Raw genomic sequence first — 11,276 nt, forward strand, 5'->3', positions numbered from 1 at the left:
GGATGGTTTCGTCTCACTTTATGTTGGTTTTGACTGTTTTGTGGGCCCTCCAATCCTTGTACTCGCTTGTGATTGGCCGAAGGTTCATTTTGTCGCATGGCATTTTCATCCATAAGTAACCTGCATACATATATTTACAAAGCTAATGGAAATGGATAGTTATAAACCCCTACCACTAAGTTTTGATATTATATTTATATAATATTTTTTATGTAGGAGTTGACGGTTAAAGTTTGTACTTAACGACCGTCAACAAGACCCCCACACTTATGCTTTACTCGTCTCTGAGTAAACCTCACAGATCCACTAGAGCAATGACTTCCCTTTTAATGATATGACATACGAGTTATTCCAAGACATACTTATGTTTGTGAATCTTGATGTGTCTACCATATCATCTTAGGCGATTGAAGAATAAAACGGTCCTCGACTTAAGTCACCTTTACTCTTTCTGCTGAAAAACCATGGGGTTCTTTTTTGTTGCTCATAAAAATATAACTTTTACAATACCCCTCAATTGTTTCTCTCGAGTCACTCAAGTGTTTATTCCTCACCAAGGCATTGATGTTGTCTTTTCTTACCCTACATTTCTACTAAAACTTATGTGGAGCTTATGGTAGTGAATAAGTGTAACACCCTGAAAATTTTGAATTTAAAATATGGAAACAAAATTTGGAATGATCAAAAATCTTTTTCAAATTTTTCTTCATGCTAATATCTATTGGATTTTCTTTTCTTTTGTTGTTGTGCCAGTGCCTTAACTAAATCAAACTGTAGGTTTATTTTCAAAATCGAAATTCATTTATGAATTTAGAATAATATTTATTATAGAACCATTATTATGAAATAATATAATTTAAGAAAATATTTGCAAACGAAAGCTAATGCTAATGTTTCTCTCAAACCCCTTTTTGTGAATTGATATTCCTTTAAGGAGAATAATTTTGCAAATAAAGGAAACTAATATTTTATTTTCTAAAAACCCTCACAAAAGAAACACATTCAAAAAGCTTTTCTCAAAAAGTCTGTTTCCGTCCCTTTGGACCTAGCCCAGCCCATCCAACCCCAATCCCCTTTTTCTTCTTCCAAGACACAAAGGTCTGTTTTAGGTACCCAACACTTCGCTTTCCTTCTCCTTTCCTGGCCCAGCTCAAGCCGCTAGCCTGGCAAGCCGAGCCGCTGAGCCGAGCCGGACACCTGAGATTGCTATTGCGCGATCAGTCGCGCGCCCCCCTCCCTGCGCCACTGGACACGTGTTGCGCACGGAGAGGGAGCGGCGGATTGAAACGCCTAATCGGCGATTAGTCGCGCGCCTGCTCCCCCGCGCGACGCGGCCACGTGGCGCGCACGAAGGGGGACGGGCCGGGCCGGGCAGCAGGAGGATGAGAGAGGACTGACGCGTGTCCGGTTTTTTTTTCTTCAGTTCCTCTGGTTCTGCCGGTTTTTTAGTTTTTCTTCGGTTTCCCTCTGGTTCTTCTAGTTTTTCGGGTTTTTAATATATATACAAACTTTATATACGTATATATAAACTTTGTATACATGTATACAAAGTTTGTATACACGTATACAAAGTTTGTATTCATACATATACAAACTTTATATACATTATGTTTTTTTTGTTTTCTTCGATTTTTAATATGTACGTATACAAAGTTTATACATATCATAATATAATAATATAAAGTTTGTACATGTCGTATACAAAGTTTGTACATGTTGTATATAAAGTTTGTATATATGTATTTTTTTATACATAAAAAATATATACATATTAAAAAAAGTTTGTACATGTCGTATACAAAGTTTGTACACGTCGTATATAAAGTTTGTATATATGTATTTTTGTATACATCAAAAATATAAACATATAAAAAATATATTTTTTATAGGTAGTAGTACTCGCAGCAGTAGAGTAGAGTAGTACTAGTAGTAGTAGTACTGTAGTACTAGGCGCGCCGTGCGGGCGAGCCACGCCCTGTAGACAGTAGTAATATAGGAGGCAGCAGCAGCAGTTACAGGTAGTACTAGGACTAGAGGTGGGAGTGGCGCTGGTTGCGTGCCCACGCCCCCGCGCGACCTGTCGCCTATTAGGGGAGGAGCGAATTTTCCCTGTTTTTCGTTTCTGTTCGTTTGGTTTCTTTTCTGGTTTTTTCCTTCTATTCGTTTTTTCCCCGGTTTCTCTTCTGTTCGGTATTTTCCGGTTTTTCTAAAGATGTATAAATTATAAATACCAAGTTTGTATTCATATGTATATCAAGTTTATATTCGTACGTATAGAAAGTTTATATACACATATACAAATTTTCTATATGTATATGTGTATACAAACGCGTATACAAACTTTCTATACGCGTATACAAACTTTCTATACGTGTATACAAACTTTGTGTATGTGTGTATATATTTATTATGCATTGAAATATAATATATATATATATATATGTATATATTTATATATACACGTGTATATATAGTATATACATACGTATATACACGTAATCTCTATCTTCTCTATCAACACTACTTAAAAAAATACAAAACGTTTCCTTCGTCCGTTACAACATAAACAAATAGCAAAAAAATAAAAAAAAAGTCCGACTCCCCTAGATCCGATTCCCCTGGATCCGATTCCCCCTTGAAAATGGGAAAAAAAAAGTCCGACTCCCCTTAGTAAAGTAAACGTTTCCTTCGTCATAAAAAATAGCAAAAAAAAATAAACTAAAAAAAGTCCGACTCCATATATCCGATTCCCCCATAAAAAAGGAAAAAAAATCCGACTCCCCTAACTAGATCCAATTCCCCTTAAAAGGGGATAAAAAAACATTGTGAAAAATAGCGACATGCCATCCTTCCTATGCCAATCTGAGACCGAGATCCCGGCAATCCTTCCTGGTGAAAAAAAATCGTGTGCTGGATTGAAGATATGTTTGCAAAAACGGAACCTACATGACGTGAGCATTCTATTTTTTTTCTGATTTTAATTTTTGGGATTGCACTTTTCTATTTGAGTCCCTATAATTTTTGTATTTACATTTGAGTACCTATAATCTTGCAAAGTACCAATCTTGCAAAGGTACTTGAGGTCGTTTTTGTTAAAAAATAAAAAAAAGAGAGAACAAAAGCAGAAAGGTGCATAAAAAGAAAAAGAAAAGCCACACCAAAAAAAGAAAATAAAGAAACAAAAAGAAAAACAACAACAAAAAGAAATCTGTTTTCCCTAAGTGGTCAAAAAAACTGTAGATCCGAACGTAAAAAAAATCTGATTCCAATAAAAGGCAAAAAAAAAATGGTGAAAAAAAAGCTAGATCCGATTCCTTTAAAAACGGAAAAAAAATCCGATTTCTATAAAGGCGGAAAAAAATCCGAAAAAACATCTAAAAAAAAGTTCATCTGATTCCCTAAGAAAGTGGCAAAAAAAACGGTTTGTAAAAAATAAAAAGCCAGTTTGTATAAAATAAGAAATACACGCAAGAAAAAAATAGAAAGGGTGAAAAAAGGTCTGATTTCTATTCGTTTGAGTAGTAAGTATATATCTCTTCTCCATCTCTAATCTAATCTAACTATTAAAAAAAAAGAAGTTTTCATCATACACTAAAAAAATGCATGAGAAAATAAAAACGGTTCAAAAAACGCGTGTGAAAAAAGTCAGAAAAAAGCAAAAAAGCACACTAAAAAAGGTTTTCCATCTTCCATAAAAAATAAAAAACACGCAAGATAAAAAATTCTGTTGTCAGTAAAAGTATTTTTAGAAAACATGCGAGGAAAAACTGTCAGAAAAAACGCACCATTTCTGAAAAAATGGTTTGAAAAAACGTGAAAGAAAAAACACTGTCTATTAAAAACAAGCCGCTCTGAAAAAACATGATGCTTGAGTCATCCGTCGATTTTTCGCCATCTACTACACGGCTTTTGTTTCGTTATATATTCTCTTGTATTGGAAAAAAAAGCAAAAAAAAGAACATTCGAAAAAACAAGCAAAAAAACACGAGAAAAAATAATTGTCAGAAAAAACAGGCAAAAAAAACACGCGACAAAAGAAAAGCAAAAATACACATGAGAAAAATATGGTTTTCATCATCAGTAAAAAAAAATAAAGCATGCTATGAAAAAAATGTTAGAAAGAAATGCATCATTTCTGAAAAATGGTTTGAGAAAACCGTGCAAGAAAAAAAACACTGTTTATGAAAAACAAGCCACTCTGAAAAACTATAAAAACACCATTTATAATAAAACCTAGTCGAAAAAACTATCGGATTCAATGCAAGAAAAAACCATTGTTTCTGAAAACGGTTCGAGAAAACCGTCTAACTTAACATGAGAAAAAAAACATCATTTCTAAAAAAGGTTAGAGAAAACCATCCAACTCAACATGAAAAACAGAATTGTCGTTTATAATAAGAACCGCTCCGAAAAACCGTCCGACTCAACGGGAGATAGAATTGATGGACGTTTGGGTTGGATAGGGTCCATCAATTTTTTTTCATCTCCTACTTGATGGACGCTTGGGTTCAACTCTATTTTGTGTAGACTTGACCATGCAAGGTAGTGTAGGATTTGATTGATCCTATTATTGGTTGCATGAATGATACTGAAAGACTATTTTAGATTATATTGAATAATCCAATTGTTTTAGGTAAAACAAGCATTGGTACGGTTGCCATCGTTGAGGTTGGGCCACTACATTGAAGATGTTTCAATTTTCTGATTGTCTTAGTTGCAAACGATCCATACAAACATTGTCATTAATATGGTTATGCATGAAAAACATTTTCACTCGTTGCAACGCACGAGCATATTTTCTAGTGTATATATACATATGAGAGAGACTAGAGGGGGGGCGACTGACACCACCACGGTTCCATCCCCTTCCTCCTTCTGAAGCCCGGCCGCCACCACTTAGTGTGTTCGGATCCAAGGGTTCCTAACCCCTCTCCATCGTATTCCGTGCGCACGCTTTTCAAACTGCTAAACGGTGCATTTTTTTGTAAAAAGTTTATATACGAAAGTTGCTTAAAAAAACATATTGATCCATTTTTGAAAAAAAATTTAGCTAATACTTAATTAATCACACGCTAATGGACTGCTCCGTTTTCCGTGCTTGGGTGACAGGTTCCCATCCATCAGCAGTGAACACACGCTGCCAACCACCGGAGGCCGCGCTGCCGTCCTTTGCCAGCAAGCCAGCCGCCACCTTCCACCGCTCCTGTCGTGCCTCGACGCCGCCAAAACCCGCCGCGCCGCTGCCGAAACCCTCGCCGAGCCGCGCCCAAAACCCTAGCCGCTGAGCCACTCAGCCCGGCGCATGCAAGGTGCTCGACGCGGCGCCGCATCGCACCATGCGCCGAGCCACTCGCGCCCGGGCCTGCCACGCCAGTCCAACAGCGCCGCACGCGCCGCCAGGTACTGTGCCATGACAAGACGGTTACGGCACGGATGCCCACGAGCCGCGTCGCGCGCCGCACCCGTTCCCGTCTTTCGCGTGTGCCGCTCCTATGCTCCAACCGTGCACCGCGAGTTGTGAGAAGAACAACGGAAATCGCTTCACCGCCCGTCGTTCTGCCCGTTCTCGCGCAGCCAAGTAGTCGACGGCCGTCCGGTCCCACCTCCAGTTCATGCGCACGTCGCACAGTGCCAAGTTTGGCCACACTCCGGCGCAGCCGAGTGACCGATGGTCGCTCCGCGTCCTCGGTCCCGCCCCACTCTCGATCGCAATAAAGCGCTAGAGCATAAAGGCGACGGCCACTTCGCTCTTCCTTGCCACTTCCCCCTCTTCCGCAGCCGCGTCGAACACGTTCGCTAGTCCCTCACTTCGCCACTCTCTTCACGCAGTGTGCCGCTTCCCAGCTGCCACACGGTGAGCCTCCACCTTCCCTCTTTTCCTCATTCCCCTTTCCCGTGCCGCTGCCGTGGTTGACGCGGCCGCCGTGGCGCGGTGTCGCCTAGAGGGCGTGCCGCCGTGTAAAACAGTTTGGGAAGCGTTGAACCCCTGTACGGGGCCGCACCTTTGTTGATATAGGCAGAAAGAGCCTCTGCCGTGGCGTGTACAGAAGGATAGGATTAATCTCAACAACCTGAGACAACCCTCGATATAGAGATAAACACAAAAGGTTACATGCAATAACAGTCCTGATCTATCTCTATAAACAAACTAACTAACATATCTAACATTCTCCCTCAATCACAACTTTCCCAAGTTGAGATTGTACTTGAAATTTTCCAGCTGTCTCACAGGTAAAGCTTTAGTAAACCCATCAACCACTTGATCATTAGTTGACACATAATCAACTTGCAAAAGTTTCCTAGCAACTCTCTCTCTGACAAAATGATAATCAACTTCTATGTGTTTAGTCCTTGCATGAAACACAGGATTAAAAGATAAATACTTTGCTCCCATGTTATCACACCATAACTGTGCCATAGCAGGACTATCAAATATTTAATTCCTGCAACATAGTCTGTACCCACATAATTTCAGCTGTAGCATTGGCTAAAGCCTTATACTCTGCCTCTGTACTTGACCTTGAAACAGTAGCTTGTTTCTTTGCATTCCAGGAAACAAGATTATCCCCCAAATAAACAACAAAGCCACCAGTTGATCTTCTATCATCTAGACACCCAGCCCAATCAGCATCAGAGTATCCACTCACTAGCATAGAGGGAGACTTACATATCCTAAGACCAAGTCTAGTACACTGCTTCAGATACCTCAGAATTCTTTTAACTGCTGCCCAATGTTCCGTAGTAGGATTATGTAAAAACTAGCATACTTTGTTTACTGAGAAAGCAATATCTGGCCTAGTCAGAGTTAAATATTGTAGAGATCCAACTATACTTCTATACTGTGTAGCATCATTACGTCCTAAAATAGTACCTTTGCCAGCAATTAATTTTTCACTAGCAGATAACGGTGTAGCAACAGGTTTGCAATCACTCATGTTAACTCTTTTCAATAAATCAGAAGCATACTTTTCTTGAGACATAAGTATTCCACTTGGAATCTTTGTTACCTCTATACCAAGGAAGTAATGTAGATCTCCCAAGTCCTTCAGAGCAAACTCCTTCTGAAGATCCTAGAGAAGAGCTGGAACTGCTTCCTTCCTTGAACTTACAACAATAATATCATCAACATAGATAAGCAGAAACATAGTCAAACTACCTTTACTATAAAAGAATAGTGATGTATCTGCCTTAGATCCCTTGAAACCAAGATCATGAAGCTTGCTACTTAGCCTAGAATACCATGCTTTAGGCGCTTGCTTTAATCCATACAAAGCTTTATCCAATTTACACACATAGTCACGAGTAGAGGGATTCTCATACCCTGGTGGCTGTTTCATATAAACTTCTTCTTCTAGAACACCATGAAGAAAAGCATTCTGAACATCTAACTGTCTTAGGCACCATCCCCTAGACACAGCAATGGACAGAATAATTATAATGGTTGCTGCCTTGATAACAGGACTAAAAGTATCTTCATAATCTATCCTATATCTTTGTTTAAAACCTTTTGCAACAAGGCGAGCCTTATATCTGTCTAAACTACCATCTTGTTTTCTCTTTATTTTATAAACCCACTTACAATCAATAACATTTCTACCTTGTTGTGGGGGGACTAAATGCCATGTACTATTTTTAATCAGGGCCATATATTCGGCATCCATTGCACATTTCCAATTCTTATTTTGTAAAGCATCTTGTAAATTTTCAAGCTTACCAGTAGTGGTTAAAAGACCCCATTTTACTTTCCCATTAGTGTAGACCTTTTCTTTCCGGATACCACTTTGCACCCGATTGCAAAGTCCTGTCCTGTCACTGTCGTGTGTGAGTCATCTGTCACATGCATGGCTGGCACATGCAGGTGTGGATCATCTGTGGCAGCTGAGGAAGTTCCTCCCTGGCTTGAGTTCCCCCGTGGCACAGAGGATCCCGAGACTGCCGCACTCGGATGCATGGCCGGACTGACGGGCGCAGGTGCAGGTGACGACGTGGCATTTTCCGGTTCGCCAAGTGGAGAAGCAGGCTCAGCAGTTGGTGGCGATCCCGGCGGATTTGATGGCGCATCAGGCGAGGCCGTGTCTGGTGAACCGTCGGCCTCCGTTTCTGACTCAACATCATATGTGAAGTTTTGCTGCATATTCTCATCAGATGCGTTAGAATTTTCAGGAGGATTAATCACAGAAGAAATTTGCTGCAAACCCCTAGGTAAATAAGCGGCTAGTTCAGGGACTAGAGCTATTTCAGCCCTTAGCTTTGCACCAGCATTGGGATGAAGTTTGGTAAAAGGAAATTGTGTTTCATCAAAGACAACATCTCTGGAAATGTAAACACGTCCAGTGGATGGATCAAGGCACTTAAAACCTTTATGAAGTGTGCTATAGCCAAGGAAAGTGCAAGTAGTGGAGCGAAACTGGAGTTTATGCTTGTTATATGGTCGTAGGTTCGGCCAACAAGCACATCTGAACACACGAAGAGCGTTGTAATCTGGTTTATAACCTAACAATTGCTCTAAAGGTGACACATCATGGAGAACTCTGCTAGGTGTGCGATTTATCAGATAGACAGCGGAAAGGAAAGCCTCACCCCAGAATTTCAAAGGCATAGAGGAATAGGCAAGGAGTGCTAAACCTACCTCAACGATGTGGCGATGTTTTCTTTCTGCGGACCCATTCTGTTGATGAGTGTGAGGGCACAATACATGATGAGTGATGCCAACTTTATTAAAGAAAGAGTAAAGTTTCTGATATTCACCATCCCAATCTGTTTGCATAGCAACTATTTTCCTATTGAACAGTCGCTCCACAAGACTTTGAAATTCATGAAACTTATCAAATACTTCAGATTTATATTTGAGCAAATATATCCAAGTAAATTTGCTATAGTCATCAATAAAACTAACATAATACTTATTATTGCCAATGGATTGAGGAGCAGGGCCCCAAACATATGAGAAAACAAGTTCCAAGGGATACTTAGATTCACTAGTAGACTTAGGAAAAGGTAATTGATGACTCTTAGCCTTTTGACAGGCATCACAAACTAAAACTTGTTCAGATACATCTAAACATGGTAAATTTTGACTCTTAATAGCCTTCTTTACAACAGTGTAGGAAGGATGACCAAGACGACTATGCCATCGCTCGAAGGATGGCTTGGTGACTCCATAAACTTGCTTGACTTGATGGTGGTGCGAGGATGGAGATGGAAAAGAATAAAGCCCTTTGTGGCATCGACCCCTAAGCAGAGTTCTCCTCGTGGCTAGATCCTTTATAAAGAAAAACTTACGATATAATTCTATGCAAGCAAGATTATCAGAAGTAAGTTTATGAGCAGAAACTAGATTTTTGTTGGCCTTAGGAACATATAAAACATCTTTTAGATGTAAATTTCTACTAGGGGTTTTAACAACAGAATTTCCAGTGTGACTAATCTCCATACCTGCACCACTTGCCGTGTGAACTTGATCGTTGCCATGGTACTTGTCACGAACAGTTAGCTTGTCAAGCTCGCCGGTGACATGATCTGTGGCACCGGTATCAAGATACCAATTGGTATCAACACCATATGACGCAGCCGTCCCTGCAAATCTCTCATCTGGGACAAAATTTTCATCATATCGATACCAACAATCACGTACTGTGTGTCCCCTTTTGTAGCAAAGTTGACACTTGGGTCGGTTGTCAGTTCCTCCTCCTGCATTTGCTCGGCCACCGCTATGGTTGCCCCTTCCTCTTCCACGGTTGGCGCCATTGCTTGGAGCTCCTCGGCCGTAGTTGCTGTCGCCTCCACTTCTGCTGCCGCCGCGTTGTGGTTGTCCACGGCTGCGGCTTGCAGAGTTCACCGAAGATTGATCTCCACTCCGGCGATGTGCGAGCCTTTGCTCAAAGCTGATTAGCTGAGCATAGGTCTCTCCAATGGTGACTGGATCCGGCGTCCCGATGATGGTCGAGATCACCGGTTCAAACTCATCATCAAGACCGGCAAAGATGTAGTCGATCAACTCATCATCATCAACAAGTTTGCCGACGGCCATCAGATCATCGGCCAAGGCACGCATCTTGCCGACGTACGTGGTGATGTTCATGTCGCCTTTCTGCAGTGTGGAGAGGGAGAGTCGCGTGTTGATTGTTCGTGCTCGGGTCATCGACACGAACATGCCCTGGATCATACTCCATGCCGACGCTGCCGTTCTACAGGTTGCAACTTGGACAAGCAGATCTTTAGTCATGGAGGAAAGTAAATATGCGAGTACCTGTTGATCGGTCGCAACCCATTCTTCATATTCTGGATTTCTGACCACAACTTCTTTTTCTCCTTGTTTCCGACGAAGGATGGGAGCCGGCGGCTGATCATCTCCCGTGAGATGCCCTTCCAAACGGGCACCTCGGATTGTCGCTAGAATCTGCGCCTTCCATACAGCGTGATTTGATTTTCCTAGCTTCTCTGATACGGGCTGGCCAACTAGGGGGTTGCCGGTATTGTTCTTCGACGAACTCGCCATGGCGCTGCGCTCAAGAGATTGGATTGGATCGGTATCGCTCTGATACCATGTAAAACAGTTTGGGAAGCGTTGAACCCCTGTACAGGGCCGCACCTTTGTTGATATAGGCAGAAAGAGCCTCTGCCATGGTGTGTACAGAAGGATAGGATTAATCTCAACAACCTGAGACAACCCTCGGTATAGAGATAAACACAAAAGGTTACATGCGATAACAGTCCTGATCTATCTCTATAACAAACTAACTAACATAGGGTTCAGGTACTTTCAGGAATTAATGAAATTATTTTGCAAGCAGAGAAATGCAAGTAATTAAAGTGAAACTAAATTGAAAGACGGGCCGTAGCCTAAGGTACGGCCAGAAATGTTACAAATCTTAGCCAACTAGCTAGTGTATATATCTAGCTAGACATTGGTTGTGTAATCGTTGCTGGTCTCATGGGCTGGAGCATTAGTAGCTGAAGGGTTGTGGTTGAGTAGAGCATCCATCTTGTAGTATGATATGAAGAGCTGGACGACCGTGGAAACCTCGGCGCGCGCGCGGTTGCAGAGCTGCTTGAGATGGGAATCATGCGTTTGGCTTTCGCAGGCCACATATATAGCACAGGAACTCCACACCCAAAGTGCAGCGATCATTTTGAAGCGTGTCAAACGTGGATAGCTTCCTGCCAATCATTCCTCGGACAATCCTGGATACAGATAACCAAAAAGACGCTCAAAATGTTCCTGCCAACAAATCACTCTTGCCAAGCTCCATGGCACGTACGTATATATAGTTTGG

At 41.3% G+C, this 11,276-nt stretch overlaps 1 non-coding gene across 1 annotated transcript; it reads right to left on the bottom strand.

Annotated features, from left to right (window-relative positions):
- Positions 1–9,876: 9,876 nt before the first annotated feature.
- On the bottom strand, positions 9,877–10,015 carry LOC127772426 (small nucleolar RNA Z247). The gene has a single exon (XR_008017413.1). It is a non-coding gene; the product is annotated as a small nucleolar RNA Z247 (small nucleolar RNA).
- Between the last annotated feature and the right edge of the window lie 1,261 nt (positions 10,016–11,276).

This window comes from Oryza glaberrima, chromosome 4 (assembly GCF_000147395.1).
Source record: "Oryza glaberrima chromosome 4, OglaRS2, whole genome shotgun sequence".
NCBI classification, from domain to species: Eukaryota; Viridiplantae; Streptophyta; class Magnoliopsida; order Poales; family Poaceae; genus Oryza; species Oryza glaberrima.